Source organism: Ylistrum balloti, unplaced genomic scaffold, assembly GCF_031769215.1.
Source record: "Ylistrum balloti isolate Yb309-2 unplaced genomic scaffold, AGI_CSIRO_Ybal_v1 Utg370598, whole genome shotgun sequence".
In the NCBI taxonomy this organism is placed as follows: domain Eukaryota; kingdom Metazoa; phylum Mollusca; class Bivalvia; order Pectinida; family Pectinidae; genus Ylistrum; species Ylistrum balloti.
In genome coordinates, this window is record NW_026782370.1 from 947,119 (window position 1) to 964,057 (window position 16,939).

The following is a 16,939-nucleotide window of genomic DNA, read 5'->3' on the forward strand; positions in this document are numbered from 1 at the left end:
GGTGTTTTTTGTGGCTGTAATAACTGGTGTACATTGTTTATGCACCTTTTCTAACAGTATATTTATCATCAAGTCGTTTATGGTGGAGCAAAAATACCTAAGTTAAAAGCCATTGCAATGTAACTAGGTAAGAGGTCTAATTCGCATGTGAAGGTCTCTCAATTCAAAGTGTCTTAATTAAAAGTGTGTTGCATCTTTATACAAGAAGTGTTTATTGTTAAAAATTTGATTCAATAATTGCTTTTTATCTATCAGAACACTGACCTGTTCAAAATATTGGCAACATTCAACAACACAATAATGCCTTCAGACAAGCAATCGTGATTTAGTGAAAAGTTGAGAAATTCCCAATATCATGCCAACTGCCTAAAGAATCATGACAGCAAATTTTGTCTGTAATCGTCTGCAACTGATATATCATTTATATAAATATGCACAATGTCATGCTCTTTGGCTGGGAATTGAGTTGAGTTTCAAAAATAGATCAAGTTTATCAGATATTAACTGTGTTTGGATGCTGTGTGTAACTGGTTGGTGTATGAGGATATACACTAGATTTAACTAACACCTAGTGTCACTACAATACAGAATAAGGCGTCAAGACATATCTGTGTTGTGCATATCTCTGTGTGGTAAAAGTATATTTTGATCTTGAAAAAGGTTCATAATATATATGTAAATACTACAAATACAGACATGTCCTTCTTATTATGACAACAATATAATAAGGTGACTGGATTTTCTGCTGGGAACAAAGGTGACTGGATTATCTAGTTGGAATGAAGGTGACTGATTATCTAGTTGGAATGAAGGTGACTGGATTATCTACTGGGAATAAAGATGACTGATTATCTAGTTGGAAAGAGGGTGACTGGATTATCTAGTTGGAATGAAGGTGACTGGATTATCTACTAGGAATAAAAGGTGACTGGATTATCTGCTGGGAATAAAGATGACTGGATTATCTACTGGGAATAAAAGTGACTGGATTATCTACTGGGAATAAAAGGTGACTGGATTATCTGCTGGGAATAAAGATGACTGGATTATCTACTGGAAATAAAAGTGACTGGATTACCTACTGGGAATAAAAGTGACTGGATTATCTACTGGGAATAAAGATGACTGGATTATCTATTTGAAATAAAAAGGTGACTGGATTATCTACTGGGAATAAAGATAACTAGCTATAGATAATCGATCTTGAACAAAAGTGTTTATAGAAAACAAAGGTGACTAGATTATCTTCTGAGATGTAGGTGGTTGGATTATCTACTAGGAATAAAAAGGTGACTAGATTATCTACTGGAATTGAAGGTGACTGGATTATCTATTGAGAACAAAGGTGACTGGGTTATCTATTGTAAATAAAAAGGTGCCTGGATTGTCTGCTGGGAATAAAAAAGACTGGATTATCTACTGGGAATAAAGATAACTAGCTATAGATAACCATTCTTGAACAAAAGTGTTTATAGAAAACAATTGTGACTAGATTATCTACTGAGATGTAGGTGACTGGATTATCTACTAGGAATAAAAAGGTGACTGGATTATCTACTGGAATTGAAGGTGACTGGATTATCTGCTAGGAATAAAAAGGTGACTGGATTATCTACTTGGATTGAAGGTGACTGGATTATCTATTGAGAATAAAGGTGACTGGATTATCTAGTGAGAATAAAGGTGACTGGATTATCTACTGGAAAGTAGGTGACTTGATTGTCTACTGGGAATGAAGTATTATCTGCAGAGAATGAAGATGGCTAGATAAACATTTGAAGCTAGATGCCTTCTTAAAAGACAAAGTGACTAGGAAAATCTGAACATTTACTTTATCATTAATATTGGACTTCTGTAAGAGAGAATGACAAAATCCTAAGGATTCAAACTTGTCCTGAACTAAACTTCATCAATATGTAATATACAACAACATAAATTTCAACCAAACACATTTCTGTTTGTCAACATCAACTAAAGGATGAGTAGTGATTATTAACAAGCTATCACAGGTAAATACATCACCTGTTGATGTGAGAAATGATGTAAATTTACATATGTAAAGACTGGAGACAGATAGTGTAAAGGTTAGCCTGGAGTCCAAGCCAGATAAGTCACACCATGGGTTAATCAAGTCAAGCTCACAGCCATAAACGACAAATTAAATCAATCAAGTACCAGGAAAACAACTCTCTATGACAGAGTATAGGTCACAGTACTAGGCAACTTCACTTTTATCTCCTTAATGCATGAGGAGTTTCAAAATGAAAATTTTGTTTAGAATTTATTGACCTAGAGGTGATTTCATACTCACTTACTTCTTACCCTACTGATATACATGAGAAGAATGATGGTTTGTTTAGGAAAAGAACATTTGCTGAGTTAACACAACAATATTGAGATCTGGGAAAAACATAACAAGAGGCCCACAGGCCTTAACTGACTGAAGACCTATATATAAAAGAAGCCAATAGTAAATTACTCTACAGCTTACAAAGAAGACACTGTTGGTTCATAAGAACATTTTAATATAGGTCAAGGTCAGTTATTTGAACAAATCGGTAGCCCTTCATCCACTTATATCAAAGAATCAATATCAGCCTGGACCTTGTTGACCCCTGTGATCTTGAAAGTAGATCAAGGTCAATAATGTGAACAAACTTGGTAGTCATTCATCCCAGCAGGCTACAAGCCCTTTGGGTCAGATGACCTAAAAATCCATTCATTTCTACAAACTGTGCATTCTGAACCTATTCCAATGAACAACTTGTAAAGAGGTCAACATAATTGTTTATAATTGTTTGTTTGCAGTGTGTGATTTAAAGTAAAACATTGGTGTTTTATAATCTTAACAGAGGTGAGGACGGCAATTACAGATGTGTTGAGTTGTAAAAGATCATACTGTGATACTGGTGATAAAAACTACATAAATCTACTGCAATATCAGCCTACAAAATCTGTTAAAGGTCAACACCATGATTTATCAACCTGACACCTACGTCTCTTATGTAATTATCAACCCACATCTCTTGCCCCAGGTACTGTGGTATCAAAATCTGACAGCAGATATACATATAGTTATGTAAGACATGGTTTCCCAGCTATTTTTCAATACAAGATCCTATATAATCATGTTAGTCAATACCTGTAATACTTCAAAGTACCTCTCAGTATGTTTATCTTGACAGCGATCAAATGTTCTGGAAAACCTCCTGCCTGCATTTTTACTTAAATGTTTTCAAATAGAGAAATTGGATAGATTTGGTAATTTGTACCACAACTTTATGTGTGAATGTAATGTAGATATAAAACGTTCTGAGTATAAATTATTTTTCATTTGGGTCCGATAGGTTATAATAATTAATGATATTTGTTGGGTGATAGACAGGTATCATTGTTCAGACAAACTATTATTCTCTATACTCAGTCTCGATAATCATTACCAATACTTCTATTCTGAACTTTACTTACCTGTTAATACTACATATTGATGGTTTTTTGTACTGTATAAGTGTGTCCCGTGTGTTGGCTTATTATAACTGACTGATTTTACAATCCTGTAATTGATTCTAGCTGCTCTATAACTACCATATCAAGTATATGTGAGAGGTAGGCAGTGTAGAATGTGTTACACTCTGATAGAGCCACAGCTACAGTATACAAAACAAAATATAACTGTGTTAAAGAATCAGATACATAGATCTGTTGTTTTCACAAATTGACAATTCTTGGAAAAATGCATTTGTCAGTTGTAGGTCAAAGTAGACATTTCATAGCTAAAGAAGATGCTGTGTTTGTCAATGTTTATACTGCACATTTTGAAATAATAGTTGGGAGGGGTGAGATCTCCAATAAAAGTCATGTTAGTTTTCAAAACATAACATATTCACAAAAATGCTCAACAAGTATACATGTGTAAGTGCCAAAATTTTCAGACTAAATTATACAACAAACACAAGGGGTAAAAAGGTTGTATTTTCTATCACTGTGAAGTGTATATAGACTGATGTACAGCTGTGTATAACAAAAACCCCATCCCATTCACTCTTTTACGTACATACACAAGTTAGTGTTTGTGTGGTGTTATAGATGTGTGTGGAGGTGGGTATGAGGTGGTGGTGGTGTTAGCGAACTTCTGGTCCGGGTTATCACAGAGTCTGTGTCATTATTCATTCAAGGAGAAATATTTCTACACGATTACCCTATCTCCCTTCCACTGGGAAAACAGCCAATATCACTATACACTAAGCTGTGTGTCCCAATCAGGGATTGGATATATTTATCATTATGTTGTTATCTGCTCCTGACAACTTAATACACTATCTATACCACAACTACACAGCTGATGTCGACACCTGAACACAAATATCATGGAATGTGATGAAGATATCTGATGAAAAACATACCTTGATATATCTATATTCCTGGTCTATACAATGAATCAGAATATTGCTGTATTTTTTTAAATTTCTACGTTTTACATTACAATGCTAATATACCCAACCACTTCAACAAATATTCATATATTGCTATACTTGTAATTATCAATTTTTAATATACACATATATTCTGATTTAGAATCTGACTTTAAATATCAGCTGGTAAAATATTAATGCAAATCAATATGGACAAAGAAAAACTGCTGTCAAATGACAATAAATAAATATTTAATATCAACAAGAGGCCTACACAAATACAATGACTCCTGACCTATTGTCCTGTGCCCTTGAAAGTGGGTCAAGGTAAATAATGTGATGAAACTTGGTAACCCTTCATGCCACAATGCTGCAGTATCAGCACGCTTGGCCTTATGGTTATTGAGAAGTCATTGAAAGATTTTGCCATATTTAACACTATGTGACCTCAAAAGTATATCAAGGTCAATAATAATGTGAACAAACTTGGTAGCCATTCATCCCAGCATGCTACAAGCAAAATATCAGGACACTGGGCGGTTTTGTTATTGAGAAGAAGTCATGTAAAGATTTCAACACATTTGGCCCCTGTGACCTTTAAAAAGGGTTAGCCAATCATATTAACAAACTTTGAAACCCTTTCTCTTAGCATCCTACAGGCACAATATCAGCAACATGAGTCTATTGTTTATCGAGAAGCTGTTTAAAAATTTTAACACATTTAACTCCTGTGACCTTGAAAATCGGTCAAGGTCAATCATATAAACAAACTTGGTAACCCTTCATCCCAGCATGCCACAGGCATAATATCAGTACACTGGACAATCTTGTTATTGAATAGCAGTTGTTGAAAGATTTTGACATATTTGAGTCAACACTGTGACCTTGAAAGTCTTTCAAGTTCAATCATATCAACATATTTGAACAAAGTTAGAAGTCAATGGCATCAACTTTTCTGGAGAGAAGTAAAAAATGTCTAAGAAAATCAGAAGTCTCACCAGCCATATTGGATTTTCAAATCCACGCAAAAAACAACACTTGTGCAAGACTTCATATTGATCATTTGTACCAAGTAAGAAGTCAATGGAATCAGCTTTTCTCAAGAAGAAGTTTCTGATCAAAAGCCAGAGTGGCCATATTGGTTTATCCAATCTGCACCAAAACCAACAACATTTGTAAGGGATTTCATGATGTACCAGCGTTCAAAGTTCTATAACTCTTGAAGATATGAACAGATTCCAAAGGGTATTTAACTCATGAGATGTCTCGTGTACATAAACCCATACACCAATCCAACCGCAGATACGCAGTGTGCAGGAAGTAATAAAACCATTTATTTTTGGCATTCACAGTCCAATAACTATTGCAAATATTGATGGATGACCCTGATTATCTAATGCCTGTGTGTTCTACCTGATATGAACCAACATACAAAATCTGGAGAACATCTTATTACAAATATGCATGTCAGTGTGCAGAAATGAATAAAATGGTCCATTTTCATCACTGGAAGTCCAATAACTCTTGCAAAGATCGAAGAATTTTACTGGTTGTGGAACCCATGCCAGGTCTCATAAAAATAAAGCTGCATAGCAAATTTGGCGAGAATCTAACCACAAATAGGCAAATTATTTGCAGAAAGCAAGAACGAACAGATGGATGCATCTCAATGCAGGGCCATAACCTATGAGTGTATATTGAGTTTCATAATCTGTCATTATAACTTGGATCCATGTGTAAAATTGTCACCTGTTTAATATTTATGTCAATGTGCCTAATATCAATGTAAATTTACGTACAACAATAACATGGAAACATTTCACTACAAACTATCCTAATATAACCCAAATCTAGACCAATATTCCTAATACACACACACACACACACACAATGTATCGCCTGGAGAAGCCACATGGAGTGTTTCTGATAGAGCATACATAGCAGTGACATTTTTTATACAGATATTGCCTGCCACAGAACACTGAAGGAACATTACAACATCAAGTGTAGCAGTTATTGGAATATGGTGTCTTGACGAGTGATAGTATCCATGGGGAGAATACACTGACAAATTAATTTAAATATAAAGCAACTGTATTGCTGCTTATTCTAAATATAGTGATTCTGCTGCGAGACAAATATAATGATGACTTGGAATAATGCTTTTTATTGTACTAGTCCATCCACAACTCTCATCCACAAATGGATTTCCTGTTTCTCACGAGATGTGAAGTTTGTGGTAACACTCAGATTAGTAAACGTTGTTTTATAGTCCACCACAACATATATGGTATACATTGTATACAGAAACAATGCTCTATGTTTGGTTTTACCATGTGCCTATGTCTATCATTAGGGCTTTACCACTTTACTGAATTAGGGTAATTAATTGATGAATAACGAACCATGCAATCTATGTTGATGGAAAAAATACACAGCACACATACCAACACATCTCATATCTAGAATATGGAAATTCTGGAAAAAGTGCTTTAGGGAACCACTATGGAAAACATTCTTTTGTAATCAGTCACAAAATTAACACTCCATTCCTTAATTATCATTACTCATCACCTTTGTCAGTTCCCTATGCCCTTTCCCTCCTCAAATTCTTGATTTATTCACAATATCACAACCAAAATTCAACAAAAAGCCTATTTTTCACTAGTACGGTCAGCAATTAGTTAAATCTTCCATCTGAAAGGCAGAACCAATTTGATTTTGCTATCACTTTCCGCTCCAATGAAATGTCACAATAACCTAGACCTTTACACAGTGACACCGAAGTTGATCTCACTCTGTGGAACCTACCACCAATCATACAATGATAGAGTTAGTATTACAATATTTCTATTGATTTCACAGTAGTTTTATACCACAGAGCATATTTCATCTCACTTCAATTCCAAAAGCAAAGACAACTGTCTGCACTACAAAATTACTGACCGTAACATACAACAAACATGGTACATTAGGGATTGTTTCAAAACCATCACATCTTTTGATGAAACACAATAATCTAAGAAATTCCTATAGATTTTGACATTACAGTAGCGTGCCATGGAACTTGACAGCAGTTACAATAAAACCCATTAACAGATACACAACACAGGGCCTCATCAGTGTTCATCAAACAGCTAGATATATAATGACCTGGTTTTTTTCTTCTGCAGATTTTTTGTCTACTGCACCTCTTGCTGACCATTATGAACCTGTCCATGGTTATCATTAATATTTAACTTGTCTTCTGAAATCAATTATTCTGACTGCTTACGTGAAACTATAACATTTCAATGTATATATTAAGCTTTTCTCTATCCATATTTTTGAAAACAATTTGTTGAACACTCCTTTTTTTCCCTTTTTAACTGAAATTTATATTTGCTCATATGGAAATGTATAATAACATAACACTGGTTACTGTATATAACAAAAACAGACACCTGTCTGTATATAAAACACTACATCATCTTCTTCCCTAAACGTCTTATATCTTCTATGTACTTATCACAATCCTGCCCCTTGGCCTTTCTCTGAGGTTGGTTAAAACAATGTTCAATATAAGATTCTCACTAATATTGCCACAAGAACTGAAACATGATTTTTAAAAGTCACATTAAAAACATATACATTCTCAGCTAATTTATTTCTAAATGTGTGTGTTAAGATATACAATGTTTTTATTTTCTTTTTCAATATTGCCTGTATATATTTCCATCTATTTACCATGCCATGGAGAGATACAGAAAAAGTGTGAAATTCTAACAAACACCAGGAGCTGTTTCTGTAAGAACTATTCCCATCTGAACTGTTGGTGGCAGTCTAATAGTGCCATACTAAACATGAATATTGCAGAGTATGGGGAAAGCTTCCGACATAATGATAGCAGAGCTGCCAAACGTTTCGCCCTGATGGCCCGTTTAGCTCTGATTGATCTACTACTACAGATCAGCCTGTTATGTACTACTACAGTTGAAGAAAGATCAGTAGAGAACACACATATATATCCTTATATCTAACTCTGTATTCTCTCTATTAGCAATGCTTCTGTTTATATCACACTTGTGCTTTTAAAACACAATAATCATTTTGTGATGTTTTTGGTATGGTTGAGGGGCTGAGAAGGGCATGTGACATGAAAACTAGAAAATGTCTGTAAGACATGAATGCCCCCGCCCCCCCATGTGAAATAATAGTGAAAGGTCCGAAAGAGATGATTTTGTTAATTTGTATGCAACTATGTACAACTTAAGTTTCATACTTAAATTGACAAGTTGATTTAACGTACATGAATTTGGAATTTTGTTCTCTGGAAAAAATGAGGGAGTATATTAGTTCCTTATGCCTCAAAACCCACAAGTACCAAATTATGTAGAAATAAGATGATGTTCCTCTTTTTTGAGTTATCTCCCCCTGGTGGCCATCTTGTTTTAGAATGCCGAGAAATTCAACACTGCATGAGGTCTTTCCATACTTGATATTTGTATGAAGTTTCATGAAAATTGCCTTCCGAATGAAGTTGTTAGGTGGTATATACTGATTTGGGACGCGACGCGACGGGACGGGACGGGACGGACGGACATGGGCAACGCTATATAGCCCCGGCCATAAATGGCGGGGGCATAAAAATGACAGATTTTCAAAAATCTTTGACAGGACACTAACCTGGGGTTCACGAGTCCATTTATCTAATCAGATATACCAATAAACAATGTTTTTCTGGATGTTGCCTCATCTATATATGGGAACTTCAGTGTTTAATCTTCATATTCAGATATTATATCTTGTTCATGAAAATTATACATATGTATGTGTTTTAAACATGCTGCTAGTTGGAAGAGCTAATTAATGTTTTAATATTTCTAATTTCAAGTATTCCTATGAAAGCCATTCTACACATGATATATTGGTTTTAATGAGTTTTATCAGTGAGAACTCTTGTGTACAAATATATTACACAATAAATATCAGTATCATACATATTAATTGGGTCATGAATCTTTTGTACACACCATCCAGCTGGTGGCATTGTAAATGTCAGCCTTTCCAATAACTGGCATCTTTAGAATGTTTGCAATGGCTTCGTAACTCACTAGTTGTGAGTCACATATGTTAAAAGCTTTTTCCTGAGGCAGAATGTGATTTATCTTCGAGATGCTGCAGTTGAACTTTGGCTTTACCATAAAACTATCAACAGCACAAGCCATAAGCATCAAAATCGATGATCACAAAGTTGTTGCCAGACAAGACCAAGAACATCATGTTTCTAGGTTTTTCCCAAAATTGTGGATACTAAAAGTGAAATTTTCCTTTTTACTGGCACATTTGAAATACAGGACATATGTTTTACCAATAAAGTGTGAACACTGTAAGTAAACTATTTAACAGAGCACTGCTTAAATAAGTAAGTAATGAAATTGAAAAAGTTTCCCTATAATTTTCTTTCTAATAGGGATAGATTTCACATGTCTATGGAGAATCATCATTCCAAACATCTCATTGTACCTGGATACATCATCAACTCTAACACAACTCAGTCTATTTGAAAACTGGAGTATTTTGCACTATGACTTTAATAAATCAAATTGAACACAAAAACAAACTCCTTCCTTATTTAGATTGTTATCAATCTTCAATTTTTACAGCATACAGACTAAAATTGATCAAATAGTTTTCAGACCCATGAAGTGTCTACAAAAATATTAGATATATTGAGATTTTGACAATTTAAAATATCTTTAACATTCAAAATATAATTTAACTTTATAATTAGTATCAGAATAATCTCTGTTGCAGACCTGAATTTCCTTGGGTAACTGATGATTGATATGAAACTAGAAAACTCAATTCTAGGCCCACCTGCTGCAGTGAAGCTACCACACCAACGCACAAGACTAACGCCGCAATACACAGAGTTTGCAATTAAATGCTCTTAACTGTGTGAAAAATCAATTCTGCCAGTGCATGTGATCTGCAGAGTTAATTAAGAACCTTATTTAATTTCAACATGACAACAAGTTATTTTGGAAAATAAAATGCAATTTTTAAAAAACAAAAAGTAAATTATTTAGAAGTTACCCCGTTATTCCAGTGCACTGTAGGCTGCAGGCTGGTCTGAATTTTATTTGTGACAACTCAACATTCATATCTCAACAGTGTTGAATTCTTTCCATTTGCAAATGTATTTTTAGAATCATTAAAGCTAAATATAAATTTATTATCCTCTTCAACATTCCTGATAATACCAATAGGATTATTGAACAGCTATTTCTGTCCCAAGAGTGTTAAGTTAAGATTTTTATATTGTGCCTTGTATCATCCGATTACTCCATTCATTTCTTAATCAATTGTAATTAGGACTCAATTCTTAATTCTTTGTAATATTACTATCATGATTAGTCAGCTCAAAGTTATATGTAGCCACTAATAACCTTGTTATACTGCCATTAATACGAAAGTATACAAAGGAATAGAAGGCAGGGGCGACATACATCATTGTATTACAACACAATATATGAGAAGAAATCTGGACAAAATCTGTATAACTGAGCACGAACTAAGGCCGAATTTTACGGAATGAGAAAATCTGGCATCAGAAGAAGTGTAAGGACACAAGACAACCGACGAAACACGAAACAAATAGGCACCCTCTAGTAGTACAAGTAGACTAAATTATAACAAATTACATTGCAGTCAAAGTAATGCTGAAAAATTGGAATAACAGTTCTACAAATAAGCAAAGGATATTAGAAAGTTTATCTAACAGGTTTTATGTCCCCTATCACTACCTTTCTTACTGCACTTTTGTTTTACAATGAGCTGACAATGCATCAAACAGTCTCAACAAGACAGGTAAATAATCACTTTACAGGTATGATAACAACCCTCCATTAACCGTTAATTACCTAGTTAACACCTCCAATCCCCAGGTGTGTTGGCCACTACACAAAGCATACCTGTGTATATCTCTAATGGTTTTAGGTAGAAGGTAGCTTTGAAGTATAGACATAGATAATGTCTGTTAGAAATGAGAGAAAAGCTCATGTTACTAGACAACAAACAGTGGGCATGTGACTGACTTTCTATCAGGACTCTCGGAATCTCAGAAATTGACCTGATAAATGTTTTTTTTCCGTATACATATGTAAATATCCTTTTCCTATTCTCTGTCTTTTAATGAATTCAAAAACACAAACTCTTACCGTCAAAGTTGGCCTTGAGGTCAGTAGCCTGGGTTTGCAAAACATATCACCAGTTTTATCCTCTATTTATGTAAAATTTTCAAGAAAACCCATGGCCACAAGTTTTTCTATTACTCCATTCAAAATTCAGCGAAAGAGTCCCCTATTAAGAACAACCACATATTTCATAATCCTACCCCAAGAAGGTGTATGTACATTTTCAAAGCACAACTTTATCGCACTGGCTCCGATTTTGTATGGAAAAGAACTTGTGTCAAATCCAAGATTTCAAATTATAAGTATACATATATAGTAATTACAAGTTCATATAATTCATAGATTTATTTGTAATCTTAAAAAGTATAAAATGCCTCTCTTTGGGATCTTCAAGGTCTAGAAACACTTCAGGTTAAAGTCCACTGCTATTTTCCATGTAGGTTGTTTGACATTACAAAGCTCACTTATTATGGGGCAACAACTTTTGTTCATACCATGTTTCATTGTACCAATTGATTTCAGTTATGGCTGCAAGTGTTATAATTTTCTCAAGAATGTACTTGGTACTTACAAAATAATCATATTCCCTCTGGAAATGCTTGCAATGGAAAACCTATTCCTGAAAGACGGAGAATTTCAAATAAAATTCTACTTTAATTAGCAGCCATTTCTTTACAACAACCCTTCCTCTATTGTATTACGTTTGAATTGTCCCTGACCCTGGTTACATCATCAAATTCAGCCTTAATAGGTATTAAACCACTGGTCAGTGAGACTAAGTAGGGCTCTACAAATGGTCAACAATATGTTGTTGTATCAGCTGATTTGTATGTGTGCCAGCATGACTATCCAGTATATGTTACCCACCACAATAAACAACCAGACAGTGAATATTTACGTTGTCTTAATAGACGGGTATATGTCTACCCAACAACGTAATGAACCACCAATCCTGGCCACTCCACACCTGACCAGCAATGACCGAGAGTTACGATTATCTTGCCACGGACAATGATATATATACATGGTGTGTGTACCCACATCTGACAACACCGTAAATCTCTTCAAGTATTTATCTATGTAATGTAAACATGAAACACCTGAAAACAACAGATTAAATCTTCATAACCTTGCCTCACTGCTCGGCAGGTCTTCTCTCACAAACCTTGCTATATATTCAAATCACTACTTCAAGATCCACTTCAACATACATTTGCAGTCTATACCTGAAATGCTGGACATCACTTAACTTTTTATACATTATCATATGAAAGCCTCCTGCATTTCCTTTGCACTATCCTCGTATTTGAATTTAGTGTCAAGAGTATCAAACAGATTTTATCAATACCAGATAGCTATTCTTTAAACAAGGGGGTAGAGGTGGGAGGTGATCCCTCTACTTCACTGCCAGAATATTTATATGTTCTCTTACAGCAATGACTCACAGCTTTCAACATAAATAATGAGTTTTGTGTTATTGACAGACTGTTTACTAAGAACTATAGACACAAAGTGTCTGTAATATGTTCCTTTGCTCTGCTGGAATGGTATGTCCTGTTTTGTCTGATATGTATAGTTTTATATCAAATCCATAGAAAATACAAAGACATGACTGGAAAATTCTTCACTGTGATAGGCCATCATAGAACAAGTATGGCCGTATAAAACTTTGTACTGACCATTTGACCTTTTGTTGAGATGTGTTTAGGTTTGTAACGACAGGTAATGTCTGACCATTACTAGATATTACCTACAACTGGTTCAACAAATTAATCCTATCAATGACAAATTATAATCAATATATATGTGTACCGTTATTGGACCCATCATTATTTTAAATCACTCCAATCAAGTTATTCTGTGTCAGTACATTACTACCTACAGTAGGTGCCAATTTGCCCTTTCTGTTGGCTATCCCTGGTATGCTGTATATTTTGTCTATGTATATAAACACCTAAGGGTTAGGCTATCCTGACATAATGACATGAAATTAAAGTTAGGTCAGTGAGACCATGAGACCATTCCAACTTATCAGTGGGTTTTATTATTGACTCCATTTTGCCAAAACTATGTATCTTTTTAATCTTTCTTCATTAGTTTTATGTAATGTGCAATACTTTGAAGCTGTAGGTAATAACACCAATTCACACAAGAGGCCAAAGGGGCCTGCAACATCATGTGTCTAATTTAGGTTTTTAGCCATTAAGTGTAGAGTTTTAAATATGACAAACCTTAAAATCAAATCAAATATTAGAAAAAGATCTAACATGCCTTATCCTGGATGACTCAGTATTAAGCTGAAGAAACAGTAACAACTTGTTGTAATAGTTATATATGTAACAGGAGCAACAGGAAGAATGAATTACACCAAAAATAGTTCAGCTCAACCAGTAGTGTGTGTTTTTATCAGATACTCATACAGCAAGATATTGATTTCATTTCTTACGACATGGAGACACATCAAGTTTTCCAATGGATTCATTTTCTCCTATGCTACAGATGCATTTAAATTTTGACAGGGTGGAAAGAATAAATCAGATTACAGACTATACAGCATTAATTCCAGACCTCAGACAAAAAGCTTTGCCAAGCTACAGTACAATATTTGAATATTTATTCTATATATAGTAGCCTTAGACAAAGTGTAATTCTGAGATACCTGAAATCACCTGTTTGTTTCTGTAGGTCTCTTACTGATCATTAGCTAGTAGATCTTTGTTTCTGTAAGTCTCTTACTGATCATAAGCTAGTAGATCTTTGTTTCTGTAAGTCTCTTACTGATCATTAGCTAGTAGATCTTTGTTTCTGTAAGTCTCTTACTGATCATTAGCTAGTAGATCTTTGTTTCTGTAAGTCTCTTACTGATCATTAGCTAGTAGATCTTTGTTTCTGTAGGTCTCTTACTGATCATTAGCTAGTAGATCTTTGTTTCTGTAAGTCTCTTACTGATCATAAGCTAGTAGATCTTTGTTTCTGTAAGTCTCTTACTGATCATTAGCTAGTAGATCTTTGTTTCTGTAAGTCTCTTACTGATCATAAGCTAGTAGATCTTTGTTTCTGTAAGTCTCTTACTGATCATTAGCTAGTAGATCTTTGTTTCTGTAAGTCTCTTACTGATCATTAGCTAGTAGATCTTTGTTTCTGTAAGTCTCTTACTGATCATTAGCTAGTAGATCTTTGTTTCTGTAGGTCTCTTACTGATCATTAGCTAGTAGATCTTTGTTTCTGTAGGTCTCTTACTGATCATTAGCTAGTAGATCTTTGTTTCTGTAAGTCTCTTACTGATCATAAGCTAGTAGATCTTTGATTCTGTAGGTCTCTTACTGATCATAAGCTAGTAGATCTTTGTTTCTGTAGGTCTCTTACTGATCATAAGCTAGTAGATCTTTGTTTCTGTAAGTCTCTTACTGATCATTAGCTAGTAGATTTTTGTACAGACACACTCAAAATCTTTATGTCAAGACATAGATATTATAGTTTACATGTGAAATTAAAGTCTTACGCCAAATTGAATATACTTGTTATCTTAACACTGACACCACTCTCCATTAGGGTACAATTACATTTCAGACAGTATTATATGTATCCTCCATTACCTAACTTCATCAGATCATCATGTATAATGCAGTGAAGAACCAGGCCTAGAGGTAAAGTGTTATATACAACAGTCTGCCAAACTAAACAATCTTCTCTCCTCACTCATGCATGACAGCGAACAAAAGGTGCTTTGCTAACATCAGGGTCAAGAATTTAAGTTGGCATATTTTTATTAGACGACCAGGTAGTTCTGTAAATGAATGACAAGGTTTTGATGAATGGACAGATATGCATGTAGATACCTAACATTTAAATGTATAACAAATGGTTGATACAAAGTCACAGCGACAATGTATCACCCACAGTGCTAAGAGGTTGAATGACACATGTCGGAAGGAAGGTTCAATGTGTCAATTCAGGTAAAAAACAGCCATAGGAAGTATAAATATGTGTGGTATTGTGACTCACAGTATCAACATTCTATGTTACATATATACACATATATAGATCAGGTTTTACAATAACGTTGTATACCGAATAACAAAATATTATTTTAAAAGAAATCAATATTTCCTTTCCATATATGTACTGAACATCTAAAAACAATACTGAGAATAAGTGCTAGTCAAATATATACATATATATTTCTTGTTGACATCAGTCCCAGCACAACAACAAATAGAAACATTTACCAATGCAAATTATCATAAGTATTAAGTTTTCTAATGGTGTTGCAGTTCAGTTCATGATCATTGTACAATACAAATGAGGACAGAATTAACAATACTCTCGGTCTTAAGATGTTTACTCTCCCTACCTGGAGATATTTTTGGTCTTAAGATGTTAACTCTTGCTACCTGGAGGTATTTTTGGTCTTAAAATGTTTACTCTCCCAACCTGGAGGTATTTTTGGTCTGAAGATGATCACTCTTGCTACCTGGAGGTATTTTTGGTCTGAAGATGATCACTCTCGCTACCTGGAGGTATTTTTGGTCTGAAGATGATCACTCTTGCTACCTGGAAGTTTTTTTGGTCTTAAAATGTTTACACTCCCAACCTGGAGATATTTTTGGTCTTAAGATGATCACTCTTGCTACCTGGAGGTATTTTTGGTCTTAAAATGTTTACTCTTGCTACCTGGAGGTATTTTTGGTCTTAAGATGTTTACTCTTGCTACCTGGAGGTATTTTTGGTCTTAAGACGTTTACTCTTGCTACCTGGAGGTATTTTTGGTCTTAAGACATTTACTCTTGCTACCTGGAGATATTTTTGGTCTTAAGACATTTACTCTTGCTACCTGGAGGTATTTTTGGTTTTAAGACATTTACTCTTGCTACCTGGAGGTATTTTTGGTCTTAAGACGTTTACTCTTGCTACCTGGAGGTATTTTTGGTCTTAAGACGTTTACTCTTGCTACCTGGGGGTATTTTTGGTCTTAAGACATTTACTCTTGCTGCCTGGAGATATTTTTGGTCTTAAGACATTTACTCTTGCTACCTGGAGGTATTTTTGTCTGAAGACGTTTACTCTTGCTACCTGGAGGTATTTTTGTCTGAAGATGCTTAACATTAATGGCACCAACAAAAACTAAATCACAAGGAAAAATATTTGACCATAACTTTGAATTCTGACAAACTGTTGATATGACATTGCAATGAAAAGGTCATATGAAAATGTATGCAGTCTTTTTGTCATAAACAGTCTTCTATTCTAAGGTTTTAGTAGGAACATACAGTCACCTGGATGGATTGACAGCCATATTATACAGTCATGTAGAAGCATATACCTATATGTACTGTATATAAACCAGCT

General features: G+C 34.5%; 1 protein-coding gene and 1 long non-coding RNA gene across 2 annotated transcripts in view; one reads left to right on the forward strand and one right to left on the reverse strand.

Annotated features, from left to right (window-relative positions):
* The window catches only part of LOC132556867 (CLIP-associating protein 1-A-like), a 139,624-nt gene that overhangs the window by 118,473 nt on the left and 4,212 nt on the right, over window positions 1-16,939 (reverse strand). The gene's annotated exons all lie outside the window — the stretch shown is intronic.
* LOC132556869 (uncharacterized) overlaps window positions 1-16,939 on the forward strand; it is a 79,102-nt gene that overhangs the window by 42,606 nt on the left and 19,557 nt on the right. The gene's annotated exons all lie outside the window — the stretch shown is intronic.